The following is a 19,667-nucleotide window of genomic DNA, read 5'->3' as shown; positions in this document are numbered from 1 at the left end:
CGTAATTTATTCATGAAAATAAATATTGGACCTGAACGAGACTAATAATGGACCTATGAGGACCTATTCATGTGGATGACCTACACGTTCAAAAGAGAAAGTCACAAGAATAAAAATGTAAGCCCCCAACTAGGTCTCTGTTAACCGACGATTTTAAGAGCATGGCTGTTGAAGGGGTTGTTGTAAAATGGTCCAATACCCGGGTTGATCGTCAACATGGAGAAAGCAACTTGCGTACACTGTCCCAAGTAAACATAAACCGCACACTTTGCTTTAAAAAGTGCACATGGCAGGGGTGTTTCATGTTGGGCGATCCTGGCTCCTAATTTCTAAAGCCTTGTTTAAAATAAACTTTAATTTACAATAATAGTTGCGACAAAACATTATTGGTTTGTTTTCATGGGGTTGAGAGGTGTAAAATGTTCAACATATTATTTTGTTGACGCTGCAGTGTGTGTTGTGCTCGCTCATCTCTTTATTCTAGAGCAGTAGTTGCGCTCTGTAAAAACGATGCACCGCCCTCTACGTCAGTTCTTTGAAAGCTGCAATTATTATTCCGTTTGCTCGCATTATAACACCATAGAGGAAGGACAGAGTCCTTCCTCTATGATAACACCCATCACGGTTTATTGTTGTATATGTTATGGCAACTGATATACTTGTACTGTTCAGTCCGGTGTGCAAAGATGAATATTTATCCTTTAAATGACTTAACGGCCAGTAAATTGTTCAGAATCATTGACCGTTGGTTGCACTGGTCACTGTGGTCACTATTCTGCCGCCCCCCCCCCCCACCCCACGTCGAACTGTAGTTTCTTTTGATAGCATCCTCATTGAGCCAACCTCATCCAGCCAGTGTCATTTTTCCATAATGGTGACGGAATTTCAGAGGGCAACGGCACCGTTTTAAACATCTCCCTGGTTATGGAAATATTGTTTTCTCATCTAAGTCCTAACTTTGAATAACTTTACTGACTGGCTAATATACATCGTCCATTTTAAAGGATTGAATAGTGTATTCCAATTAGTTACACAGACGGCATCTTCATCAGCATTAAAATCACCATAAGAAGCCATGTCAACATTGATAAACCATTGTGTTGAATATTAATATTTAACTTTCGTAGAATTCTTTCCGGTGTTTGAATCACTTAATGACAAGCTATCCTCTCTTCCCTGGAAAGCATTTTACTACATTTTTCAGAATTATTGTGTTTCTTTGGAAGTTTCTCTACTGTCAAGTCTAATTTCGAGATCACTAGCTAGAATTCTATCTATGTGTGATAATCTTAATGACAAACTATGCCCCTCTTCCGTGTGCATTTTCATACACTTTTTAGATTTATTGTGTTTCTTTGGAAGTGTCAAATTTAAGAGGGCACTAACTAGAATTCTATCCGGTGTTTGGTAAGCTTAATTGACAAGCTATCCCCTTCACTAGGAAGCATTTTAATACACTGCTCAGAACTAGTGCGTTTCTTGGCAAGTTCACTGTCAAATCGAATTTACGAGGCACTAATTAGAGTTCTATCGACGTTGTTTGATAGCTATAGTGACACACTGTCCTTTCTTACCTGTAAGCATTTTAATACACTGTTCTGTTGTGCGTTTCTTGGGAAGTTCATATAATACTGTCGAGTCTTACTTCCGAGGGCACTAATTTGATGTTTTTGAGTTCACTGCGGCCGGGTAGCTGGGGAGCACTCCTGCATTGTGACAAAGCACGTGCATGCAGGTAGGCATTTGAAATTCCACGTGTAACAGTTGTTACACGTCATTACCAACGGTTCAGTTTTAAGTAACACACTGTCGGCTCTAGAAAAATGTCTTTTTGGGGAAAAACAAACCTTCCATTAATGATCATTTTGATAAGAGAAGTTTGCTTGCGGGAAATTGTTAGACGGTTGTCTAGACTCAACCATGGAGATGTGGAAATAATTGTATAACAAATAGTCTCTGGGAACACAATAGGTTTTGTGTAAGATTCATTTAGCCTTGGGTGCAACCATTTCCGTGATGCAACGTGAAATTGACTTTAACCACCCCTTCCAATTAGATTATGAGTATTGCTAAAAGGAAAAACAAAATCTGACAAATACTGGAAAGCATTGAACGTCTCTTTACAGGAAAGCTCTTTGGGTATTATAGTCTGACAGAATTCCGCTCTTTAATCCCGAATTGTTACATTATTGAATGTTTGTGAATAATGTCCTTTTGAAAAAAACAAAAAAGGAAAAGGTTTAAAAGTGAAAGTTTCCCTGTTTTTTCTTCATAAACACGCCACCGGCTGTGGAAAGTTCACCGTGATGGCCTAGTTTCAATGACGAACATGAAATGTTTGTTAAGCTGTTGTGCATTAGAGGATTTCAAAATCAAAAGTAACAAGGGGAATAATATATATATATTATAATAGTATTTAAAAAAAATTACAATGTTTTTAAAGAACAACAGATTAACATTAACTATCACGAGTATTGCTATTGGTAGGAGCTGAAAAGAGATTCAAGTTAACTTTAGAAAGGAGGCGTAATTTGTAAATTGATTATTTTCACCAACCCTCCAATAATGTTTTAAGATAAGTTGATCGAGGTTTCGGTTCCGGTTACCACTTTAGGGGCCACAAATAAACAGTAGGTGCTATTCTTTGACATCTCAAAAGCGTTCGGCAAAATTTGTTTGTACCAATATATTTTTTGTTTCTTGTATTTTTCTTTCAATTCATTTGTTGCTCAGTCAGTCGAAAATAAGGGTGTTGGGGACGGGGGTGTACCCTTAATCCGCCCCAGCAGAGACACGATTGTTGACATCGTATGTAAGATGAGTTCTAGAAATTACCCGAACTACTTAAACTTCAACTGTCTGCTATTATTTTGCTATCTTTAAGCTCTGTTGTCCTTTCTCTATGCTTTCTTTAAGCCACTGATTTCCCCAATGTCGTGATCTGTCAAATCAAAGGAAAATCTCTGCGGAGCTGATGACCAAAATGATAGGTTTTTTTTTAAAGAGGCTTGGTACATAAACAGAATTGTTGCGCTCTATAAAAACTCCCTGATCATAATTATTCCGGATTACCCGGGTCTTGGGGGCTGAACCAATTCTAAGGTCAGGCTAACTCGGGAACTAGTTTGAGAGATATGATTTTAACTGAGATTATACGTTAATTTGACACATTTCGAGTTTAGTTTGACAGCGAATATATTCATAACCAGTTACGGTAGTGACGAGTGAGTAACGAGTGAGTGACAGGTTAGTTATGAGTCCGTGACGAGTTGGTGAAGAGTTTATGATTAGTTAGTGACGAGTTGGTGAAGAGATTGTGATTAGTTAGTGACGAGTTGGTGATGAGTTAGTGACGAGTTGGTGACTAGTAAGTGATGAATTAGTGACGAGTTGTTGACGAGTTAGTGACTAGTTTCTGGTTAGTTAGTGCCGAGTTGGTGACTAGTAAGTGATGAGCTAGTGACGAGTTGTTGACGAGTTAGTGACTAGTTTCTGGTTAGTTAATGCCGAGTTGGTGACTAGTAAGTGATGAATTAGTGACGAGTTGTTGACGAGTTAGTGACTAGTTAATAATCTAGACCTAATTCTGATAGCACCAAGTAATGCTTTATAAGGTGCTGTGGCGCAATTTGGTGCCGACTTACTACAATAGAAAGTCTTATTTCTGAAGTTTAGTTGTATCACGGTCGTGTACTTTAAATCTACGTCAGTATCTTCACAGATACTGGGTTTAAAGCCATTGGACCCTTTCGGTACAGAACAAAAAAATAAAAGTTCACAGATTTACAAATAATTTACAGGGTTTACAGATGGTAATGGTTAAAGACTTCTCTTGAAATATTAGTCCATGAAATGCTTTACTTTTTGAGAAAACAGTAAAACAATATAAATTCTCGTTAGCGAGAATTACGGATTTATTTTAAACACATGTCATGACACGGCAAAACGCGCGGAAACAAGAGTGGGTTTTCCCGTTACTTTCTCCCAAATCCGATGACCGATTGAGCCTAAACTTTCACAGGTTTGTTGTTTTATATATAAGTTGTGATACACGAAGTGTGGGACTTGGACAATACTGTTTACCGAAAGTGTATAATGGCTTTAATAATTGAGCTTTAGAAAGAACAATTATAAAGTCTACTGCGGTCTGCACTTGGATCACGTGTACTTTTAAAATCTACGTCATTGCCTTCACAGATATTTTGTTTCTGATCTGAGCTCTTTTAGCACTACCACTAAATGCCGGTCGAAATCGGGTGATAAACACGCAACACACAAACAATGACCATGTTGCGTTCCGGATGTGCAATCCGTGTCAAATTTTTCAGGTGTAGTTCCCTTTAACAAATAGGGTAGGCTACTGCAACTTCTTTGCCCTTGTCAACACGTAACCAGAGCCTAACCCGTATGTAAAGCTATACACCTGGAGTGTGTGTTTATATGATATGCCTCACCGTCGTCTTAGACCTTTTTTCCCAAATCTTTTATAATCCAACTTGTTTTTCTCGATCCCCATCATTTTCACTCTGAGTGTGTTTTGTGCGTATTATGATACAAAATAGTCAAGCGTTATTCATCGGCTTTTGATAGCACCCGGGCTAGAACAGACGCCCGACGGTTGTTTCAGTCCGGATAATAAAATTCCAAAAATGTTTTCGTAATTCATGGATATCCAAGGTAGTAAACAGGTCAGCGTAACAGCGTGTTCGAAGCTATCACTGACTTATTTATCTTACTCAATTTAAACAGCGATGTTTCTGCTAATTATTAAGCTAATTATGAATAAATTAGTGTGAGCAGGCCAATGGCTCTCCCTTTTATTCTACCGGAATATTACAAACGATGAATTCTTTATTATACAAAGTTGTTGTTGTCAGAGAATGTGCACGATCGCTTGAAAATGGAAACAAAATGCAATGAAACAGCCGTGGAATGCCAATCCTCATTCCACTTTCATTTTTTTTTATTATCCCTCGATGTCTTGTTGTGATGGTGCATTTTTCTCTCCTCTCTCTCAAAGCTGTCTATTTTCAGTTGAAAGTACAGAGCGTCCAACATAATCAGTCATCCCGTTTTTCAAGGGCCATCTTTTTCACCACATTATCTCCTGGGAGCACGGACTGAATACACAGCGTATCAAATCACCTCAGACGAAAACAAGAAGAAGTTGACTTTCCACATTAAGATGAATTTTGTTCTCTTGCTCTCGATCCCCAAAGTTTATTGTTATCTTTTTTTTTATGGACAATAAAGAGAATCTAGCGTCCCTGGGTGAGCCGGTCATCGACCCGTTGTTTTGGAACAGTCTATTGTTGACATGAATCGCCAATAATGAAATTTTTACTACCATTTGTATTATTTGTTAATGCAGTCCAAGTATGGTTGTGCTAAGCTAGTTTGTGCTTAAAGGCAGTGGACACTATTGGTAATTACTCAAAATAATTGTTAGCATAAAAACTGGCTTGGTTACGAGTAATGGAGAGCTGTTGATAGTATAAAACATTGTGAGAAACGGCTCCCTCAGAAGTTACGTAGTTTTGAGAAAGAGCTAATTTCTCACCCAAATATTTGGCTAGAATTCGAGACCTCAACTGAGAGCACACAATTCCTGCGATGCGGTATAGGTGTTTTTTCTTTCATATTATTTTCTCGCAACTTCGACGACCAATGTTGAGCTCAAATTTTCACAGGTTCGTTATTGTTTGCATATGTTAAGACACACCAAATTAGAAGACTGGTCTTTGACAATGGGCCATATTTTTGACCGTGTGAGGGCGCTCTCAATCACTTCCGATGGTATATTCATTCATACCCAAAACAGTTTTTAAAGATTGGAACACATTACCACCACAGACATCTAATCCGTCACGGACAATAAGACTGTTAAAGGAGCCGTTATAATCCACCTCTAAAGCAAATTGAAACTACGGCGCAACAAAAGTGACAGACGGCTATTAATTTGTGCGGGGCGAATCGCGTGTACCCCCGGAAGTGATAAAAATACTATTTACAGCGCCCTCGCGCGGTCAAAAATAAGGGGGCATTACCAATAGTGTCCACCAGCGTCTTTAACATCCTCCCCTAGGCTATGTATTTTGACGAAATTCCTTGCGGAGCACCCATCTCTCTGTAAACACGCCAATTTCAGTCTTTTTAACTTCTGTCGTGTTTTTTTTTGTCTAATATTTTTAATAAACCCAATTGAATGAATGGAATATGTTCGCTGTGGTCGGCTGTTGTTCTCTGATTGTAAAGCCATTCCTAGAAGTTATTGAAAAACAGAACTCATGTACAACCTTCGATTTGTTTTCAATTGAACTTTGAAAGGAGGACAATTAAAGTGGATGCCAGTTAAAGTGGATGACAATGTTTATTCCCAAATCGAATAACAATTATGATTTTGCTTTACCTAACCAGGGTCGATTGTGTAAATGGCGTAAGCAGCAAATAATGCTTAATATATCTGCTAAGCGATTATATGCAGGAACGGGATGGAAACCAGTCACACCACATGTAGAACGGTAGTTCGGTTGGTTGTACCAGTAGAAGTATTCTTGTAGTTTGAAAGTATTTTCTGACAATTTTGTGTTTATACATTTTCTTCTTAAACAACTCATATGAAATTAAGGCCAAGGATATAGGTGCCTCATTAGTTGTTTGTATGTAACCGACATATGATAAAAGCCGAATTGTTCTTTAACATGTTTTAAAAGTGAGTTTGGGGTTAAGGTACTTTTTTTTTGTAGGATACAAAACACATCAACACCAGATTTACAGTAAAATTAACCAGTTTGGAGATAATGACGGTTGAAAGCATTACAAATACAAAGATAGTGAGCTCCAATTTTCTCCAATCTGCCCAGTGCCCAATTTCGTAAAGCCTGTAAGCACACAAACTTGCTTAGCATGAAATTTCTTCCCTTATAAAAACAGGATTACCAACCAAATTTCCACGTGATTTTCAGGGTTAGCGAACAACAGCTGAATGCCAGTAATAAGCAATGTACAACAAATACAAATTTGGTTGTTAATCTTGTTTTTACTAAGGAAGACATTTCATGCTAAGCTAATTTGTGTGCTTACAGGCTTTATGAAATTGGGCCCAGATGTAACCAATCTGAGGCTGGAAGAAAAGACATACGAAGCTATTGTTTAGAAAAGAAAATGACAGAACAAACTAGGATCCCACAAAATAGTATTCGTAAGGTTTTTGGGGTGCAGCATGTGCATCTGGTTTAGGTAAGCGCATGAGGGGTTAGGGGATGGTGGTCACGTAATCCTTGCCACCCAATACCGCTAGAGGTGACTTTCTCTATCTTGTTAGGTTTCATCCGTTTACTCTAAGACGGTTAACCAGATAATGACCTCAGACAACAGTTTTATAAAAATTTAAAAATAAAAAGGGAAGTGGATACATAACGTGCCTACGTGACTTAAATCACGTACATTATTCTCCTTGTAGATTAGTATTTCATCACCGAGCATTAAAAAAAAACAAGAAGAAAAAAAACACCTGTCTTTCTAAGTATTTTAGGGTTCACCTGGGCTTATACAACCGAGACTTGATTTGACTCTGAATTAGATTTAGAGGTAACACAATCAACCGAACTAGGACGGTGTGGAGGTCGATTATGAGAGAGAGGGAGATTGGGGAGGGGGAGGTCTCAGTGTGGACGGTACCTCTGTAAGACTTCAAGGGAAACCTTGCCATGCTGAATGAATGAATTTTTACTGGAAATGTGATGATAAAAGTATGATTTGTATAATTGCATTTTATAAGGCGCCTTAACACTGTTTCAATGTGCTGTACAAGCAAATTCTGACTAAAACAAATGATTAAAACACCCATTGTGTGCGATGATAGTAAAATGATTTGTATATCTGTCTGATAATTATACTATTTATTGCAAGTACCCTAAAAAGCGACTCGTACTTTGACCCGTTGGAGGACAAAAGAAAACAAATTAAAAAGTGAAGAGAGAAAATCATAGCGAAGAAACTAGTTATTGGTTTAATTTATAAACGTAAGACCTTCGGTCGTCTGGTGCAGTCATGTTCTCTCCAGGGGAATAACAAGGAACAAAAATAGACTCTAGACTTGGTTCAAGTCCCGTTCTCGTTCGGGAGGTTCCTAAACTAGAGCATACCCGCCGCCGTCAAAATGTAGCTATTGTGGTCCCGATAACAGGTTGGGGAATAGAGAACATCACAAAACATTAGTTTTCTGAGATTGACACGGGATTGGGACTTGAGTCAAGTCTAGGGATAACTCGGGCAATCAGGTTTGGACTGAAAATCCAATCGGGACGCAAGGCTCATGTCATGGATTGGAACCGAGGTGACAGAGGGTGGAAGGAAAGGGTTATAAACCACTGAGCCTGCAGCCTGGATGCTTAAAGACACGATACACTAGTGGTAATTACTCAAAATAAATGTTAGCAAAATAACTTACTTGAAAACGAGCTTTGGAGAGCTGTTGATAGTAACACAATATTGTGAAAAACTGCTTCCTCTAAAGTAATTTTTTTTTTTTTTTTTTTTTAGAAAGACGCAATCTCTTAACGCGAAGATTAAAAGATTTCCAGGCCTGAAGTCCTCTTTAGGAATCTGAAAGTACACAAACTATTGTGCAACAATGATGTTCTTTCTTCCATTAATCTATATTGCAACTTTGACCAATTGAGTCCAAATGTTGTTATTTTATGCATATGTTGGGATACACCAAGTGAGAAGACTGGTCTCTGGAAATCACCTAAGGTGTCCAGTGCCTTTAAGCCGTGTGTTGTATAGTGCTTGTACAAATAACAAGTACACATATTAAATTGATATGGACTGTTCTGGACTTGTTACAATAAGTCTGGGCCAGTAATTTCTTTTTGAGAAAACAAGCCCTTAGCGCCTTGCCGATTCCGCACACAAAGTTCAGTCTTGTAAGGTGTAATATTGAGAACGAAGTGTACGTGAGGATGACTATAGTATATACAAAACACCTGCCTCCTCTGAACAATTCATGACGACAAACCTCGAAATCAATATCATAGTTTCTGGAACTGTCCAGGTATAATATCCTTCTCCATTTTGGGGTCATTCTTTAAGGTCCTCCGGAAACGATTTTTTTCGTCCATCCGACTCGGAATCAGAACCACGTGCTTTTTCCAATGATTCAAGATATTTCCGCGTATTTTGAATTTGCATCGTGCTGTTGGGCAAATTCAATACTTCGGTTTTCTTCTGAAAATCTGCATGGGTGGTGATTTCTTTTTCGAGGCTTACTATTTTTAACGAGATTTTCTTTTCACCGGTGTCTTGTTTACTCTTACAGTTTGTAACAAAAAGGATCAACAAGGTCAATATAATTATATTTCAAGTTTCCTATACATATTATAGGCTAATTGCAGTCTATTTTTATATTTTTCTATATTATCATTAAATTTGATAATGACCAATTCCACATCACGTTCCATAAATGATAAATTTACCTTGCATGTTGGGAGTCAGTTTTCCCCTCATGTTTCAGGTGGCGTACTGAAAAATATTACTGATGAATAAAAGCAAACTATTTGACATGAGGCTCCTTTTGTGCCGACTATTTAAGATTAGGTGCCCTCCGGAGTTTTAAATATTTTTCATGCATAACAGGACATTTTTCAAGATGGCTGACATTTTATGACATAATATTACTTTTCTGGAATCCTTGGACTCAAAGAAGCTCAGGGTGGTTTCAAAATATGTAAATTGTTAGGTATTTGGACAGTTAAAAGTTGTTTGCAACAGCTAATTCTATTTTCTCAATTAAAAGTATCAACACACATTTGTTTCTGAACACTATCATTGTTCAACTTCCAATAAAATCCATGATACTCGTTGGCGGCCCGGAATAGTTTAAAAGGGGGTTTTGTTGGGCCCATCAGGTTTTGTTTCACTTAAGATGAATAATATAAAAAAATATTAAAACAAATTGACCGATTTTTCTAGCAAGTCACCTTTCAAAATGTGGCTATTTTCGAAATCTCGGTTGTGTTTCGGCCTTCGGCTTTTGATCCTTCCAAAGGATCGTCAAGGAAAGCGCACGTCTTCTAAAGCTGTACTGGCGGAGCCTTAGCCAGTAAGCCCAAGTCCAATCCGAAGTATCGAAAAGGGACGTAATTGTAAAAAGCGTGTTGTTTTGGCGTGTTGATTTTCTGGGCTATCCTCGTGCAGTCGTCAGATGTGCACCATAATAAGGGTCTAGTTTTATGCAATATCACTCAAACAAAATTAAAAAAATAAGAAACATAAAAATATAAAGAGGTGTCCGCCTGTGCATGACCAACTATAATATCATTCCTCAAAGGTATTGCATATTTTTGCTAAGCAGACATATTGAGCAAACATTTTCTGTTACGCTAGCTGACTTTCTTCTTTTTTTTTGCATCAACGCAATTATCTGTTTGAATTGGCAGTCGTTGTCCTCCGACCGTTCTTTATGAGATCTGTTTTCAATAACTTCTCGAAACGGCTTCGCCATCGGATATAAGAGACAAACAAAAACCATAAAAACGGCTACACTGACCTGTCCAGTACGATATTTTTGTATACCTTTAGGTGGTTGAGTCAAAAGAAGCAAATGAGAACCAACACTCGTGACATTGAGAAAAAGGACCAGAATAAAAACAAATTTAAGAGCATGATTACTTATCGGTCTTATCCAGAACGTTTGTCCTATCAGTATTGCCTGTGCTGTTCATTGTTTTATTGGTCAACCAAGCCTGAACATCTGACCTCACATGGGTTGGGTTGCTGGGTCAAACCAAATTTGAAGAAAGGTTAACATTTTGTACAAATTGATTACCCTTAATGGCCCCTAATTGTTCGGGAAAATTAATGAGTAAAAGAAATGAACAAATGTTTATCCTTTCATTATTGCCATGGTGAGTCTAAAACCTGAGGTATAAAAACAGTCAAAGGTGACCGATTGAGCTGAAACTTTCAATTGTTGGGGGGGGGGGGTCCTGGTTAACTATCAAAAAGTACAATTTATTTTATTTTATAATGGCCATCAACTTGTTTATCCATTTTGATGGGCAGTCGTTTTCCTCTCTGCAAAACCGAAGGTTCTTTATGAGTTCTGTTTAGTAGTAACTTCTAGAAACGGCTTCACAACCAGAGATAAGAAACAATCAAAAACCTTAAAAACAACCGCCCACCCTGATTTAAGTAAGAAAGTTTACATTCGGGATAATAATGGTCTTAACTTTTGTTTCGTAATGTGGGTCGATGGAAAACAATCGAATGGAAAAAAAATACCTAAACGGTCTCTCCTGTATACATTGGTCAACTTGCCCCTTTTCGAAACCACGGATCGGCCATGGAATCGGCTCAGGTTAGCTTGGCCCCGCGGTTGTTTTGCTTTGCGGATGCGCTCAATAGGGCTTCAGACACGAGAGCACAGAAACGTGAAACCGAATTCAAACAGTTGGATAACCAGTTGGGTTGGTGGGTCAAACTAAATATTTCGGGAAAAAAAATATCGAAACGTTTGTACAAATTGATTACACTGAACGGCCCTTAAAGACAGTGGACACTGTTAGTTATTGTCAAAGACTAGTCTTCACAGTCGGTGTATCTCAACATGCATAAACTAACAAACCTGCTCTTAATCAATCGGGAATTATTAGTAAAAATTGTATCTTATAAATCTTTATTTTCAATGTACCCTTGAAATATGTTCGGTTGAAATGCTATATGTATTTTTTTTTTTTGAAATAAGTAATCCAAAACGTGATGTTTGAAACTTTGGGTTTTGTTTTCTTTAAGGCCCGGTCGCACAAGCCATAGACTTGTGGACAAGTCGTTAAATCGGCTAAACGCGCTGAGAGCACTATCTCAGCGCGTGGGGCCGATTTAACGACTTGTCCACAAGTCTACACAAGCCCCGATAACGAGAACGAAAACGATAACGACAAAAATGCACGCCCTCGATTGGTTGAATTGCTCCACGCAGAATACGCCTACGCTCATTCAACCAATCGAGGGCGTGCATTTGTATATTTCTCGTCTTCCTCGTTGTAGGGGCCTGTGTGATCGGGCCTTTACACTCTTCTCGTAACTCCGATAACCGATTGAGTTAACTTTCTCATTTCCATTTTTAAATTTCGTGCGTATGTTGGGTCAAGTATATATCCACACTGGCTTTTGACAATGACCAATGTATTAAGCAAAACACTTCAGCATTGCTTCGTCCTTCGGATGGGACGTTAAGCTGTTGGTCCCACGTGTTATGTAACGCATGTAAAATAACTCAGTGCACTTATCGAAAAGAGAAGGGGTTCGCCCCGGTGTTCCTGGTCCGATCGGCAGCAAATTGCGCCACAGCACCTTGTAAAAACATTACATGGTGCTATCAGAATTAGGTCTCATAAGTCAAAACGTAGTCCCACACCTTGCCGGAAATACTGTGTTACAGCGCCAGGAGCGTCACTGAGTGACGGATATCCACAATTATTATTAACTATTACTATTATCTCCACTGACTATTGTTGTTTTTTTGGCTGCGAAGTTTGAATGATTTTTTATAAACAAAAAAATGCAACAAAAGTAGGCCTAGCACGGTGCAAAACTTCCAATCCAAAACATGTATCATGCCTGTGCCATCAGGAAACAAGTTATTAAGTTAACTCTTTTAGTAAACAAATGGAACTTGATAAAACTATCTATCGAAATCTATCTATTATCGCTGCCAGGCACTCTTGTAAATACATAATTATTGTCGTACTTCCATGTCGACATAATCACATGCACGGCGATGCACTTGCGATCACGACGCACTCGCAAAAAATCCAAAACTTGTTTATCGTAAACGATATATTACACCGCGCCCAAACTACTACTATTCAACAAATCAGTAACATTGTATAAATATAATTTATGTTTGTTTCATAATGCGTTTCCAATCCATAAACTCTTCAAATTGAAACCCCATCTCCTCCTATATAATCCACGGCTCCTGAACTATACTTTTCAGAACACTATCCTCACCTCGGATATTATAGAGAGAATTTCAATATCTTATTAAACCAACTCTTCAAAAACTGTTCAAGATTATTCAGGCCTTGAATTGTGTCTCGAAAAAGGGATGACAGAGGTCGGATTTCAAGATATAAGTGCGGATGTGGAGATTTATTTCCTCTATTTTCTTTCTCTCTGTTGTTCAAGATATATTGTTAAAGTACCTGATGCCAAGACCCTCCAAGTTGTTTGTACTATATTACCCCCCCCCCCCTACAAACAAGTAAAAATTAAAAAATTATAATAATTACGGACACGTTTGTTTTTAGAGAGGTCAGCCCGTGTCTAAATTTACAGAAGTGCAACTGCGTTTGTGACAACACCATTTTTATTTTTGCCGAATATAATACACAAATTGAAGTGAAGGGTAACCTTGATTTCTTTCCCTCTGCCTCCCCCATCTTCTTCAAGATGCCATTGAAGAAGGAAGCACTTAAATCAAACAACAAGACATCTGCTTTTTGTAGTCAGTTTCACCCAGCAAACATCACGTTTTTTAAGAGCTGAGACACGTGAATCAACGTTCCAGGAGTGCGGTTGTACCTTTTCAACTGTCGCCGAATGAAAACAAAAACAAGTTTTTTGAATTTGTTCGTTAAAGGCAGTGAATACTATTGGTAATTACTCAAAATAATTATTAGCATAAAACCTTTCTTGGTGACGAGTAATGGGGAGAGGTTGATGAACATTGTGAGAAACGGCTCCCTCTGAAGTGCCATAGCTTTCGAGAAAGAAGTAATTTTCCACGAATTTGATTTCGAGACCTCAGATTTAGAACTTGAGGTCTAGAAATCAACCATCTAAACGCACACAACTTCGTGTGACATGGGTGTTTTTCTCTTTCATTGTTATCTCGCAACTTCAATGACCGATTGAGCATATATACTGCAATATAATACATGTGGAATTCGCTTTGAATTTAAAGAAGGTGTATAATATGCCAATTACTCCTTAATTTAATAAACCATGAAAACTTACTCGGGAAGAAGCACTTCAGTGGTTTAAAAATAACCTTTTTTTGGAAACACTGCATCGTATTTTTAGAAACACTACTTTGAGATAAGGATTCAACAACATTTACTATGAGAAATGTTTCATGAATGAAAAGTTTTTTACTGTGTGTTTCAATTCCATTATTTTAACATAATGTTGCTCCAGGTTATGTCTTATTGCAAAGGTCTTTACTATGGGCTGAAATATTCGAACGGGTCCAAAAACCAAAGATATATCTTGCCTCTAATTTAACCTGTACTGCTTTTGTTTCTAAATTTGGCAGGATAAATACTTTATATTAAAACTTTGTCTTTGATTTTGCACCAAAATATTAATATTTTTACTAGCTTTTGGGTCCTTTTCAGCCAGCTGTTTCCGTTTTTTAATTTGCTGTTTATGTGTCATTAACGAAGGCCTACTACTATTAAAAGTATATATTTTGATTTTAAATATTTATAGTGGAGGTCCAAAAATTGCAACCAGTTTGACAAGATTTGGCTAACCCGGGATAGATACAGGAAATACAATTATATAAACCAACTTTTAAAGGGTCTATGTAACTTTTGTAGGACATAGGACAACAATTACAATGTCCACAGATTTACACTAAACTTACACAGTTTGAAGATAATGATAGTAGAAAGCTTCCCTGAAAAATTTACGTACTGAGGTGCTGTAGTTTTTGGGAAATGAGTAAAATAATGTCACGAAAATAATGTTCATCTCATGAGACGAAAATTATTTTAATTATTTACAAACGTATTTTCATGACATTGTTTTACTAATTTGTCAAAAACTACAGCACCTCAGTAAGTAATATTTGAAGGGAAGCTTTCCACTATCATTATCTTCAAACCCTGTAAGTTTAATGTAAATCTATTGACATTTTGAAAAAGTACCCAAATCCTTTAAGGAAATTTAGTTAACATTGCTACACAATTTCTTTAAATGGCTCCTCTTTATTGCCTTGCCTCTGCACTCTTAACGTCTTCGTTCTCATAATTTTGTTTATATCTGTTTCTTTATACGGTGCTTTTAAAGGGGAAAAAATCGGAACAAATCTACCTCCGATCGATTACTTCCTTCTTTGTGACTGATTTTTACATCTGGACTATCCGTACTTTTTTTTTTTTTTTTTTTTTTTTTGGGGGGGGGGGTCTTTGTTATCTTCCTTTTTCTTTATCTTGTCTATCGATGTTGATCAATCCGCACCTCGACCTCCCGCATCCATCAGCGTCTTCCTGCCAATACCTCTCAGCTTAAGATTGGTTTCCGCCTCTTAGTTTTGACTCTAAATATCCCTGGCTCATTCCCACTTAAGCTCAAGATGCTGTGAAGGTTCTGTCCTGTCCCATCCAGGCATCCGACACATCTCTTAACTTAAAGGAGCTGTCATGAGGCTTTTTAAATTGTTAAATGCTCGTAATCGAGAACAACACAGTCACAATTTGTTTGTTTATTTCATCAACAGATTTGCAGGAAGCATATTATTGTAATAGCAGGGTAAGTTTCCAAGAAGAACGTAGATACACATGGTGTTACCGCAAACCAATCTAGAGCAAAATAACAGGCTTCTTTTTATTTCCAGTCAGCAACTCATTTCACATTATTCACTTATGGTAAAAAAAAAAAAAAAAGACAGACAAAAATAGTTGATGTAAAATGCGTTACCAGCCAAAATGATTTGTGGTACTAAATGCAAGAGGATTTGTCACGTGGACAGACTCTTTATGTGTCGAAACTTGGGTAAATTTCAATTGTTAAGAAATTTAACTGTGTTTAAAAAAGTTAAAATAGTATTTTTTTTTATCTCTAATTGATATGCTTGGTGACTGTATTTACTCTATTTACTTTGGTCTCATATTTTATTATGGGTTGGTTCCCTTTAAATTTTTGTCAATATCCACATTTTCAGTTTTCTTATTTCACAGAAACTTGAACTTGCACCCTCCTCTGAAATCATGGTTCGTGATCCGTTCCAAACGGGAAGGGAAGGACGGGGACTCGGGTTGGTTACTCAAAAGGTCCTTTTGCGATGTCCGCCAAACTCCATTCGCAAATGGGCTTGGAATTATCCTATTTAAAGGAGGAGATATACTTCTGATATTTGTCAAAGACCAGTATCCCTCACTTTGTGTATCCCAAAATATGCGCCATGAGCGTCATGCCTGACAGAAAATTTGAGCTCAATGGGATCATCGAAGTTGCAAAAAAAAAAAAAAAAAAAAAAAAAAAAAAACCTTATTGTAAAGAACTGTATGTTTTCAGATGCCTGGGAAGGCTTCTTGCCTGAAGCCCCTCTCAGATTCAAATATTTTGATGGGAAAAAAATAAACTGTGTGGTTTCTCTAAAACTGCATTGTGTTTAAAACAATGTTTGATGAAATAAACAGCTCTCTAGTTTTTGTGGTCAGTAACTCGTTAGAGAGAAGACCAAATGTAGACATGTATAGACATAATAAACATTATTACTCTCCTAAAAAAAGAAGACAAATACATTGCTCACACAAGTTTAAAAAACACCACAAATATAAAAAAAAGGTACAACAAGCCGAATACTGCAAACAAGTATTGCACAAGAAACAACGCGCAAGGATATAAAGGCAGTGGACACTATTGGTAATTGTCAAAGACTAGACTCCACAGTTAGTGTATCTCAACATATGTATAAAATAACATACCTGTGAAAATTTGAGCTCAATCGGTCATCGAACTTGCAAGATAACAATGAAAGAAAAAGCGCCCTTGTCACACGAAGATGTGCGCGTTTAGATGGTTGATTTCGAGACCTCACGTTCTAAGTATGAGGTCTCGAAATCAAATTCGTGGAAAATTACTTCTTTCTCGAAACTGTGGCACTTCAGAGGGAGCCTCTTCCCACAATGTTTTATACCATCAACCTCTCCCCATTACTCGTCACTAAGTAAAAGTTTTATGCTAATAATTATTTTGAGTAATTACCAATAGTGTCCATTGCCTTTAAGAATCAAAACCACCACCGGTCAGGCCACTACAACAAGATACAAGTTTAAAGGATATACTCTGCCTTTAACACACATTTCTAGTGAGAGTGACAGCCCCTTTAACATTGCATCTAATTTAAATACACATTGAGCCAAAAATTCTGAGAAATCCACTCAGTATTTGCTGTCCCTCTCTCTCCCTCTCCAAGGTGAGTGATTTATTTTTCTTCATAATTACCGATATCTGTCTGAGCCTAACTCAAGACCCTTAACCCCCCGAGGTAACATCACGAGGAGCGGACTCCCCCGGGCACGATACAAAAACCTGACACGTGTTTACTTTGAGTTAGTTGCAAAGTGGAAGCGGTTCCACAGGGTGTAGTCTTTGGCAAACTTTTTATATCATGGTTTTCTTGCAAGACAAAGTGGCACTAGTTTCAGAGAGTCATGTAAGTACTCATAAAGGCCTGCCAATCTTCCCGTGCTTACTGTATCAAAATAAAAAGTATGTTTACGCTTAAAGACACTGGTCACTACGTAAACATATTTTTTGGACACTATATTGGTAGTAATTATTACCAATTTAGTGTCCATTACCTTTAAACCAAAACTTTCTTCTACAGTAAGCACGAAGATTTGCCTACCGAAAGAAGCGCTTTAAAGCTGACCCCTTTAAGCAGAAACTATTGCTTAATAATGTATTGCTAAGTAGAAATGAGAAGGATACAGATATTGTACATGTGACATAGAGTTTGGCTGGTAACAGTGTTTTTGGTTGGCCTAATAAAACCAACTTCTATTGTGCTTAGTTACTCTTTGTGTTTAAGCAGCTCTATGAAATTCGTCCCTGTTGATGCTACTCCAGGAACAACTTCAATAATTCAGTCTCGGTCTGATGTCATCGAACTTCTTAAGCACAAACTAGCTTAGCACAGCCAAATTATGCTTACCATCCGCACTTTAGGATTTAGGCGCGTTGGAGGGTCACTTATAGCGTCGATTTCAATAAATATTTTATAACAGATATTAAACTACTCATACTTACCAAACACTTCCGACTGGTGGGTATCTCGCAATTATTTCAGATCATGAATGACGCATATATCTGCAAATGTTGCTATAAATTGATTTGATTTTGAACGTCCTCCGGAGACGAATGTTTGGTTTCTCTCATCCGACTCTTCAACAGCACCACAAGCTTTTCCCATGAAATTAATATATTTTTGAGTAATTCGGACACTTTTCTGGGCAAATTTAATACTTCCTAAAAATCTATACGGGAGACGATTTTTTTCAAGGCTTTTAATTTCTAACGAGCTTGTTTATTCTTACAGTTTGCAACAAAAATAGACCAACAAGGACCTCTTAATTATCTTTCAAGTTTCCGAGTCATATCTGCTATATGTTTTCATTTAAATTTTACTGTAAAGTAAGTTTGATAATGACCAATTTATAACGTTTTTCCAGATTTTCACAAGTCTTAAAAAAAAAAAAAAAAAAAAAAAAAAAAAATCCTGAACGTTTTAGCGTGGGGATAATAATATTCACGCATCCATTCATCCATTCATTTATTTTTATTAACAAAACCAACTGACAGCAGAAAGCTGAATTATATGGCGTTGCGAGGTAAACATCATGTTACACTACCGCAGTACGGGGTGTTAACAGATGACACGATCTAGTCCACTTTAGTTGTGACAAGGGCTTTGGCTGTGGCTTAAGGGTATCTATGAGCCTGCTTAGCCGTAGCCCTATAGCCGCCAATTCATTCACAACTATACCGCGACAGATATCACTTGAAACTGACACTCACAACTGAAGCTATATGTGAATGCCATTATTGGATACTTAGAGACGCAAACGCGTTCCATCCTCCTACCCTGGGGATTAGTTGCAAAGAGATTCAGTGTCCCACATTTGAGTCTATTCCTGGACTCTGTCATGTGATTCTGACACTATTGGTCACTACTCAAAGTAATTATTAGCATAAAACCTCACTTGGTATCGAGTAATGGGGAGAGGTTGATAGTATAAAACATTGTGAGAAACGGCTCCCTCTGAAGTAAAGCAGTTTTCGAGAAAGAAGTAATTTTCCACGAATTTGATTTCGAGACCTCAAGTTTAGAATTTGAGGTCTCGAAATCAAGCATCTGAAAGCACACAACTTAGTGTGACAAGTTTTGTTCTTCTTTTTTTCTTTCATAGTTATCTCGCAACTCCGAAAACCAATCGAGCTCAAATTTTCAGAGGTTTGTTACTGTATGTACATGTTGAGATACACTAAGCGAGAAGACTGGTCTATGACAATTACCAAAGGTGTCCAGGGGTGGATTTCACAAAGGTAGTCCTAACTTAGGACTAGTCCAAGGCAATACTAAGAGATAGGACCAGTCCTAAGTTAGGATGAGTTACTGGTACTAACTTATGACCATTCCTATCTCTTAGCATTGCCTAGGACTAGTCCTAAGTTAGGACTACCTTTGTGAAATCCACCCCATCAGTGTCTTTAAGAGCGTTGCGATTTATCATTAAAGGCGCTGGGCACTATTGGTATTTACTCAAAATAACTATCGGCATTAAAACTTACTTGCTAGTGAGCAATGGAGAGCTGTTAATAGTATAAAACAGTGTGAGAAACGGCTCCCTCTGAAGTGACATGGTTTT

The sequence above is a fragment of the Asterias amurensis genome, chromosome 4 (genome assembly GCF_032118995.1).
Source record: "Asterias amurensis chromosome 4, ASM3211899v1".
NCBI classification, from domain to species: domain Eukaryota; kingdom Metazoa; phylum Echinodermata; class Asteroidea; order Forcipulatida; family Asteriidae; genus Asterias; species Asterias amurensis.
The sequence above is the reverse complement of the archived record's forward strand: the minus strand, read 5'-3'. Positions refer to the sequence as shown.